The 10057-nt window shown below is 45.2% G+C and overlaps 1 long non-coding RNA gene across 1 annotated transcript; it reads right to left on the minus strand.

Annotated features, from left to right (window-relative positions):
• Positions 1-632: 632 nt before the first annotated feature.
• Positions 633-9839, minus strand: LOC117707264 (uncharacterized). Its single transcript, XR_004606636.2, has 3 exons — positions 8693-9839; positions 7357-7481; positions 633-820 (listed from the first exon to the last, which is right to left on the minus strand). It is a non-coding gene; the product is annotated as an uncharacterized LOC117707264 (long non-coding RNA).
• Positions 9840-10057: the final 218 nt, after the last annotated feature.

Raw genomic sequence — 10057 nt, forward strand, 5'->3', positions numbered from 1 at the left:
CAATTCCCAGCATCTACATGGCAGCTAACAACTGTCTGCAATCCCAGATCTGGGGGATTTGATACCCTCTCTTTCCTTGACATCAGTGGAACATTCGGTGAACATATGTACATGCAGACAAAACATTCATACACATAAACTAAACTAAGCCAAATTATTTTTAAGAATAGCATTAGGAGTTCCGAATGGAAAGAAGATGAGGATGACTCTGGGTAAAGAGCGACACTGGTTCCTGCAGAGGACCAGGGTTCAGAATCCATGGCTGATCAAACCATCTTTAACTCCAATTATAGGGGATCCAAGACCATTTGCGATCTCTGTAGGAGCTACATGCATGTTGTACACTTACATGCATATAAACAAAATACTCATACATATAAAATAGTAATAAATCTTTAAGAATATTGAGGGGATGTGGAGATGGCTCAGCAGTTAAGAGCTCTGACTGCTCTGTCAAATGACCAGGGTTCAGTTCCCAGCATCTACATGGTGGCTCACAACCTTCTCTTAACTCAAATTCCAGGGGTTCCAACACCCTATTCTGGCTTCTAGGAACACTGTACATGCGTGACACACAGGCATATATGTAGGCAAAGCACTCACATGCACAAAACAAAAATAAATCTGAAAAATTCCAACAATAGCTCAGATTCTTTATTACAAGGTGCACGACTGTGACTAAAGTATCTAATAAAACAAGGAAGAACTGTTTGTTTGGGTCCATTTCAGAGGGTCTCAGTCTGTGGCCTGAGAAGGCACAATCAAATGGCGTTTCAGGAACACGTGATTAGAGGCATCTCACATCAGAGCTGGTCAGGATCTGTGAGAACAAAATTTGAAAGCAGCATTGTAACAATAACAAAAATTCATGGTCAGCAAAGACCACCAACAATTTGTTAAATATAGTCATAATAAAAATATTAAGCCCCTGCAGAGGCAGGGTGACCCAAATGAAAAGGCATGCTAAGACGTGCCCAGACAAGTCCAAACAAGCCCAAGTGAGTAGTGGGCCATCTGGTGTTTACTTTTCTCTCCCCCTTTCTGAGAAGTCCAAGGTTTCATGGTCAAAAATAACTAGTCATCTGCCAGCTCACACGTAACTACTTCTGCAAGTTGCTGATGTTTGAAATATCCAATCATATGTAAGCGCGCCAAATTTTCCCACTCCCCCCAACCCCTACCCATAAATATCCCAAATTTCCTGGGTTCTGGGCCGGAACCTCTATCTCCTGCGTGAGATATGTTCCGGCCCGAGGGCCCTCGTCATTAAACCTCCTCTGCAATTGCATCAAGAAGGTCTCTCGTGTGTCCTTGGGGCGTGCAGGTCCGGACTTGGGTGAGGGTCCCCTTGCGGGGGTCTTACAGATCATTCCCGAGCTTGGGGACATGCTTTAGCCTGCAAAGACCTGCCTATCAGAGCTGACGAGATGGCTCAGTGAATAGAGGTGCTTACAGTCAAGCCTGGAAGCCTTAGTTCAAACCTAGGACCCCACTGAGGAAGGAGAGAAGCGATTCCCTCAAGTTGTCCTCTGACCTCCAATAATACAGGCATAACTGTGCTGCAGAGCTGAGTCTCACAGGGCACGGGATGGGGATATGGTTGTGTTGAGGGAACACGTTCCAACCACTTGTAGTGGTTCTCAATCTGTGGGTCGCAACCCCTTTGTGGGAGTCTTTCACAGGGGTCACCTAAGACCATCAGAAAACACAGTTATTTACATTATGATTCCTAACAATAGCAAAATTACAGTTATGGTTAGAGGTCAACACAACATGAGGAACTCTATCAAAAAGTCTAAGCATTAAGAAGGCTGAGAACTGCCGCCTTACAGTATTGGGATTAATGTGGTTTCAGAGGGTTCTGAATGAATACAGCTTTTATCTCAGGCACCATTTTGAATGCTGAGACAACACAGGCGTATCCCTGGTCCCTGGCAGCATCATCTAGTCCTAAATCCTTATTTGAAGTTAATTCTCACGCGTGTGTTGGCAGTCAACGTATCTGTTTCTTACAGCAGAAAGCACTCCTTTTCTTTTCTTTTCTTTTTTTTTTTTTTTTTAAGAAAGCACTCCTAACAGAACACCTGGCTGTAATAATTAAAGCCACAAACAAACAAACAAAACCCACAAAGCAGCAGCTGAATGTGGTGGCTCACGCCTTTAATCTCAGCACTCCAGTAGCTGTGGATCTTGGTGAGTTGGAGACCAGCCTGGTCTATTTATCAAGTTCCAGAACAGCCAAGGGCTACATAAAGAGACCCTGCCTCAAAGCCAAAGGGAAAGGGAGAGGAAACATAAAGAAGAAAATAGAAATGGAAGAGTACAGTGACTTTTATGTTGATCTTTGTAACGTTTTAAACATTACAACATTTTAAAGATACCTTCAGGGATGCATGCATTTACTTGGTAAGATGGGGATTAGGGGGCTGAAGCCGGAACCAATTTCAAGACCCTAAAGACTAAAACTGTTACATTTTGGTAGGAGTTCCCCATAGGCCTTCATGCTACTGAGGAGTCTGTAGGGTGGAGTCTTACAGAGGTCTTTAAGCCACTGGGGAGATGCCCTGGAAGGGGATGGTGGGTCCTAGAATGGAGGGTTTCCTGGAAACTGTGAGGGGTTTTGGTCTGCAATGCTATGCTGCCTCCCCAGGCCCCAAACAGTGAACTAACAGACCATGGCCGAAAGACTCCAAAACTGTGAGGCAATTTGTTTTTTTAAGGCAATGTAGTCCCAAGTAGCTGCAAACTCACTCCAATCCTTCTGCTTCAGCTTCCTGAGAGGTGGAATTATAGGCATATTACCACATCCATAACCATCTTGGGTATTCTGTCAGAGTGACAAAGCTGACTACTGCAGACAGCTTAATTCAATGTCAGGACAACACCCAGGTGTGACCTGTTCTTTTTCTTAAAGCATCCACTTCCTAAGGGGAGCATTCAGTCAGTGTAGCTATACTAAATAGCCCTTTCTTCCCCCCAAAGTAGGCGTTTTAGATGTGAGTGCAGAGAGGAAAGATTGGGGCGGGGCCTGGTCTGAAACTCAACCCTCATCCACCCTCCTGTGGTCTCTTTCCTCCCCAAATGAGGATACTTCCCAGATCACCTCTCCCACTCTCTCCCAGCATCAGATGTTGTTGCCTAATGTTAGACTCATGAGGAGTGTGTGTCTGAGTAATTTCACAGAGTTCAGGGACTAATGATGTCCTTTCCTCTGCTGCCTTGGGGCTTCTCTGGCCTCCTATAGCTTTGGGACACTGTGTTCCTCTTTCTCCAGGCTAAGACTCAGGGACAAGTTATTCAGAATGATTCTTCTTTTTTTTTAATTATTTCATTTTTTTGGTATATGCATCCTCTTATCTATAGATAGAGTTGGAGGCCATCAGGCCCTAGTTGTGAACTTAGTCTACAGAACAAGTTCCAGGACAGCCAGGGATATTTGGAGGAACTCTGCCTTGAAAAACCAACCAAACAAAAACCAGAAAACAAAACAAACAAAAAAAACAAAAGACCCAAAACAATAACAACAAACACTATGAGTGGTAAAACCAGGCAAGAGTGATGTGTATTCACAGTCCCTGAGTGCTGGGAATAAAGCAGGCACCGCCGCCCAGCTGAGAATCCAGATTTTTTAACCCACAGAGAGACCATGGCCTCATAGACCCTCAGGGCTCCATTTACACAGTCACTCTATGCATTTACCCTCCCACACCGGCATCTACCCTTCACTCACAGACAGATATAATTCTGTACCTCATGGAAGTTTATTCCACAAACCAGAGGAGCTACTACCTACTTCAGGGCAAGACAGGCATAAAATGTAAGTCCAGCCAACAGGATCTCAAAAAGATTTGGGGGCTGGGAGAGATCCAGACCCAGCTGGAGTCTGAGACACCAGGCAGAGTGTTGAGGGCATTCAAGCTATCACCCAGAATGACCCATGGGAACCTGCAGGAGGAGCTAGCCCAGGAGGCCCTAGAAGCAGAGTCACATTCAAATATCTCAAGTTCCTGATCTGTGAAGACCCCAAGTCTAGGTCTGTGGTTCTCACCAGTTCAAGTGTGCAGCTCTCGAGAGACTCCCTGACTGAGCATCAGATCCTTCATAGCCTGTCCTTTGTTACAATAGTACAAAAACCACAATGGAAGTCATATTTGATGTGTATGGCAAGACACCAACTGCCAATCTCTCGACCTTCCTTCCAGGTCAGGCCCATCCTATCCTCTCTGTATCTACTGGTCAGTCAGCTGAGACTCAGTCAGAGGCCATCCCTCCTATACCCTTCCCCAGCTCTGTCCATTCTCCCTCCTACTTACAGTAGAGACCACGGGGGAACAAAATACAGAAAAATACTCTGTAAATGGCCAAATGTTTTACAAGTCTTTCATCCAAGACTTGTGCAAAGCCTTTTCTACAGGTGGTGTTGGGAGATCAAAGAGTTCTCAGGCCTTTGCCTTTCTTGACAGAGGCAGACAGGAGAGGCAGACAGAGATTTCCCTAGAGAGAATCTACCTGACCCAGGCTGTCTGGTGTGCCAGTTACTCAAGGTTCTACCTGTCAACCCATCCGAATAAAGAGCTGCTCCTGCCTGGATGAGCGCACACTCAGACCCAGCCTGTAATGGAACACACAGGCTTCTGCTTCCTCCGTGAAGGATGAACTGTTATGGCTATTACCCCCAAGCTAAAAATAACTGGAAAAAACCAAGCACAATAAATAAAAGAACTATTTCAGACCCTGGGTAACAGTCAGTGCAGGACAACTGCAAGGCGCCTGGCTGCATCTTTAGGTGTTTGAGTGCTGACAACTTCAAGCTCCAACCCTTCCCTGTCTATTCTTAACAATTAACGTACAAAATGGTGGACTTCATTATGTTAATTTCCCATATGCATACATTGTGCTTCATGAATACTCACCCCCACTGCCTCTTGTATCCCCCCAAGTAGTCTTTCTTCTGCTGACATGTCACATATGCAAATATATCATGTATATTTCATGACACATAAATATATAGATTTAATATAGAATTTGCATATGAGGGGAAAAGTGATATTTGTCTTCCCCTAACTATCTTTGCTCCCTACTTCTCTCTTTAAGTCCACTTCTCCTCCCCAAATAATTGTCTTTCCAGTTTCATGGCATATATATAAATGTGTGTGTGTGTGTGTGTGTGTGTGTGTGTGTGTGTATTCCACATGTTGAGTGAGGTCTATCTGGTTGTACTATTGACGTTAAGCATATGACAGTGACACTATAAATACCCCCCTAGCATGCAACACACATGGAAAACATACTTTAAAATCTGCTATGACAGAAACATTTATCCTCAAAACAAAAATTTCCCCTCTTTTTTTTCCAGTTATCAATAGTTCTGGATGTTAGATATTGACCCTGTGGGTTAAAAAGTGTTTAAATGTATAATATAATTAATATTATGTGTTAGGTCTCAAACCTGGGACAAATGGCTGAGGTGCCTTATTTAACATCAAAGCAGGCTTGGCTAGCATGTTCCCCCAGCATTCCTCAGTCCCTACCTGTTATAGGGTCCTTCTGGCTGACATACCCCGTCTCCTACCCTACCCTAAACTTCTCTAGCCCAGGGGCTGGGTTGCCCTTCCCCCAGATGCCCTTTCCTATATAATCCAGATGTTTTGGTTGCCCCTCCTCTTTTGGGCCTCCTAGCCTCTTGGTCTACAGGTACCCTTCCCTTTCCCTCTCTCCTCACATTGCCAGGCTCAGGGTCATGTTCACTCTGAACTTTCCCAGATGTCCCAGCCTCTGGCTATGTTCTCCCTTTTATCTACAGTAAACCTTCTGCTCCACCATACCCAGGAGCAGCCATGTCCTTTCCTTTTTATTTCTTTGTTTCATTTGATATTTAGTGTGTTGTGTTGGGGCAAGTGGGGACACAGATCCTGTAACACAGCAGCACATGGCTGTCAGAGGACACCTTGCATTGTGTCAGAGGACACACGTTCTGTCCTTCCACCATGTGGACTCTGGAAATCAAATTCAGGTTGTCAGGCCTGGCAGCAAGCACCCTTACCTGCTAAGGCATCTGCCTGCCTCCAAATGAGTGTATATTTACAAGTGGAGAATTAGTGATAGACATGAGGTATTGCTGTTTTTCTATCTTTATGTGTGCTTGATTTTTTTATATAAATGTTGGAATATAAAGCTTTAGTACAAGTCAAATGTTTCAGTGAACAAGTTGGAGCAGCTCAACTTTATAACAATTAAAAATTAATCTGAGGGTTGGAGAGATGGCTTAGTGGTTAAGAGCTCCGGCTCCTCTCTGGAGGACCCAGTTAGATTCTCAGCACCCATAGGCGTGGTTCACAATGTCTGTAACTCCAGTTCCAGGACGATTGGACGCCTCCTCCTGTGTTCTGAAAGCACCAGGCATCCATGGAGTGCATAGATACACGTGCAGGCAAAAACCCCCACACACAAAATAAATAATAAAAATTTTAAAAGAAAGAAAGAAACAGGACTGGAGAGATAGCCCAGTGGTATTTTCTGCTCTCCTAGAGGACCTTCCAGGGGTTTCTACAGACTCTTTTGCCCTACAAGGGTGTCAGCCATGTATGTATTGTATTTACATACATCACACACACACACACACACACACACAGAGAGAGAGAGAGAGAGAGAGAGAGAGAGAGAGAGAGAGAGAGAGAGAGAAAATAATTTTTTAAAAATTAAAGACATAAAGTCGGATCCCTTCAAAAGTGATTTCTACCAACTAAAAAAAGAAATAGTACAAACTTTATATAGCCCTTCAAGTGTAGAAACAAAGTGAGAATTTTTCTACTTTTTTTCTGAGGCCAACATTATTCTGGTTTCAAAACAAAGAGGGGTATTTGCGTACTGTTAATTTAACATAACCTAGAATCATCTGAGAGATGGCCTCTGGGCATGCCTGTGAGATGCCTTGATTGCCTTCCGTGAAGTGAGATCATCAGTTTAGTGGTTGCCTGATAACCAGGTGGGCAAGGTTGGTAACTCTTGGGGAGATGGGGAAATTTTTTTTTCTTTTGAGTCAGGGTCTTAAGTAGCCCAGGTTGGCATTGAATTCACAATGTAGCCGAAAAATGACCTTGAATTTCATGTCTCTGCCTCCTAGTGCTGGGATTGCAAACATGCACCACACGCTAGGCTTCCGCTGTTGGGATAAACTTGGAGATTCGTGCCTGTTAAACAAGCACTAACTCTACCATCAGAGAGACGTCCTCAGCTCCAACATGAAATTCCGATCATGGAAGTACTGTACAAGCATGTGAAAACTCAACTAAACATCCACTTCAAATAACAATATTACGTGTAAAATGCGTTTCAACAGACATTATCGGCACGCACCCTTGTATCTCTTTTTACCCACAAGGGCCTGGACCTTGCTGCGGGAAGACTTTCTCCAGAAGCCGCGGGGTCCAGCATTGAGAGGAGTCCGAGGTTAACCTGGAGCAGTTCTGGATCCGGAGCTCCTGCAGAGGTTGTGCAGGTTGAGCGAACCCCGCAGTTTTGTGATTGCAACACTAGGTCTTTCCCACCGCGAGGGGGCGCTGAGCATTCAGATGTCCGGGGTTTAGAGCTCTACACCAACTGAGTATCCTGTGGAGGCTTGGGGTAGACTGCGATCAGCTGTGATCCTTAGGTCCACCCGAGGTTGCCCCACCCGTCCCGGGGGCCGGGGAACAAAGCGGGAGGAATCCCTGGGAGTGAAAGTCTAACCCCACAAGCTAGTGGAAAGGAGGGCACTGCAGTCTTCATAGAACGTGTCATCGAACAGCCGTGCCCCTCTCTTAACCGAAGACCAATTTCCCTCCCCAAATCTTACACACATCTCTTAACTTCCCCGGATCCTGAGTCTGTATCCATCCCATCCAGGCCTCACTTTTCTTTCTCTGACATCTTTTAATTGACTAAACCCTACAATTGCAACCAATTGTTTCTTTTTTTATATATTAATTCATTCTTTCATCTATTATGTCCCCAGCGCAGTTTCTCCTCCCTTCTCTCTTTCTAGTCCCTTCCCTTCCCCACTCCGCATGCCAACAGCTCCTTCTGGCTTTCCCATCAGAAAAGGGCAGGTCTCTGAGGAATATCAACCAAATACTGTATATCAAGTTGCAAGAAGACTAGACACCTCCCCTCATATTCATGCTGAATAAGGCAACCCAGTAGGAGGACAGGGGCCCAAGAAAGACTTCCAGTAGAGGGACTGGGACAGGAAACCAGGCACAAAACCTTCGAGGTACAATTTGTTCTGCCAGCAGGATGTGCTGGGGTAAAAGTGGCAGAGACACTGTGGGAGTGGCTGACCAATGACTGGTCCAGACCCATGCGACAAGAGGAAGCCCACCCCTGACACTGCCTCAAGGACCAGAAACCAGAGGCTGGGTGGCCCAGAGACTTAGGATAGAACCAAACATGTCCAGAAAAAAAGTTAAAAAAAAAAAAAAAAAAAAAAAAAAAAAAAAAAAAAAAAAAGATTCCTAATGATATTCTGCTCTACTCATACACAGAACCCTGGCAGGAGAGGCTCAACCCAGCAACCGATGGAAACAGATGCAGAGACCCACAGACAGACATTAGGCAGAAATCAGAGCATCCTGCAGAAGGGGAGGGAGGATTGTAGGAGGTAGAAGGGTCAAGGGCATCACAAACAAATAAACAAACCACAGAACCAACAAACCTGAACCTGTAGGGGCTCGTTGAGACTGAGCTGAAGTCAGGGAGCCTGTATGGGTCTAACCTAGGACCTCTGTATATATGTTATAGTTGTATAGCTTGCCGTTATTGTGGGATTCCTAACAGCAGCGGGCTGTTTCTGATGTTTTTTCTTGTAACCAATTGTTTCTATTTAAACTTAATTAAAAGTGTCTCTCTCTCTCTCTCTCTCTCTCTCTCTCTCTCTCTCTCTCTCTCTCTCTCTCTCTCTCTTCTCTCTCTCTCTCTCTGGAAAGATTATTGATGGGCAATCAGCTTACCAGCAGTTTATTCTTTAACAATCAGCAACTAAAGCAGATCCCACTGGCAAATCTGTGGCTAACCAGCCGTCTTCCTTATGGGAGGAGGCAAGGACACCCCCACCTACCCCCTCCCTTCCTTATCGGATCAACAGCGTAAAACCTCAACCCTCTAGCCTTGAAAATGGTTCTGGGTCACTTCAGCCATTAGAACTCTGTTAATAGGCTGGGGAGTGGTGGCTAGCATGCTTCCTGCACAAGCATGAAGACCTAAACTGGAATCTCCAGCACCCACACTAAAAAACAAACAAACAAAAAAACAGACTGCCCTCATGAACCTAGTGATGGAGAGGCAGAGAGAGTAGGGTCCCCAGAGCTCACAGGCCATATAGTCTGAGGTGTCCGTGTCTGGGTTCAGTGTGAGATCCCCTGACACTAAGGAAGAGAGAGCTAATAGAAGATTACTGGCAATGATTTCTAGCCTCTGCATGTGTGTGCACACAGGAACTTGCATGAAAGCACAGACCGCACACATCCTGACTCCTCGCCTCTAAACAACAGTAAAACCCCTCAATATACTCATCCTCTTGGCAATCCTCTTGATGCCTGTCCGCGGTGAGCTTTCTGGAACTCTGTGTGGTGGGACTTAGGAGGCCATCAGCTACAGTATCTCCAAGAGTCTGGGATAGGTCCCGTAAGTCTGAGTGAGCCACCTCCTGAACATCTGTCTCTCAATTCTTATGGGGATCCCTAAGGAGCTGCTCCATGAGGATCAGTCCCCAGCTGGGCTGGCTTCTGCGGGAGCACAGCTATGTGGCTTGGGACGCCATCTGCATAACAGATGCTAAAGAGAAACTTGACACTACATTAGAGAAAACGTGATTCCTACAGACTAAAGGACAGAAATAATGGCCAAGGACCCTCAATCCAGTCCAGCAGCCCAGTGCCCCTCAGCAATGTCTTCCCTTCTGCCTCAGAAGTTCCAGCTCATCTAAGCTTCTAGAACTGATAATAGTCTGTCAATAGACTACTCTTCTGGCCTAAGATTTAACTGTAGCTTCTGCAAAAGTCACTAACCAACCTACTCAATG

The sequence above is a fragment of the Arvicanthis niloticus genome, chromosome 4, assembly GCF_011762505.2.
Source record: "Arvicanthis niloticus isolate mArvNil1 chromosome 4, mArvNil1.pat.X, whole genome shotgun sequence".
Taxonomy (NCBI): Eukaryota; Metazoa; Chordata; class Mammalia; order Rodentia; family Muridae; genus Arvicanthis; species Arvicanthis niloticus.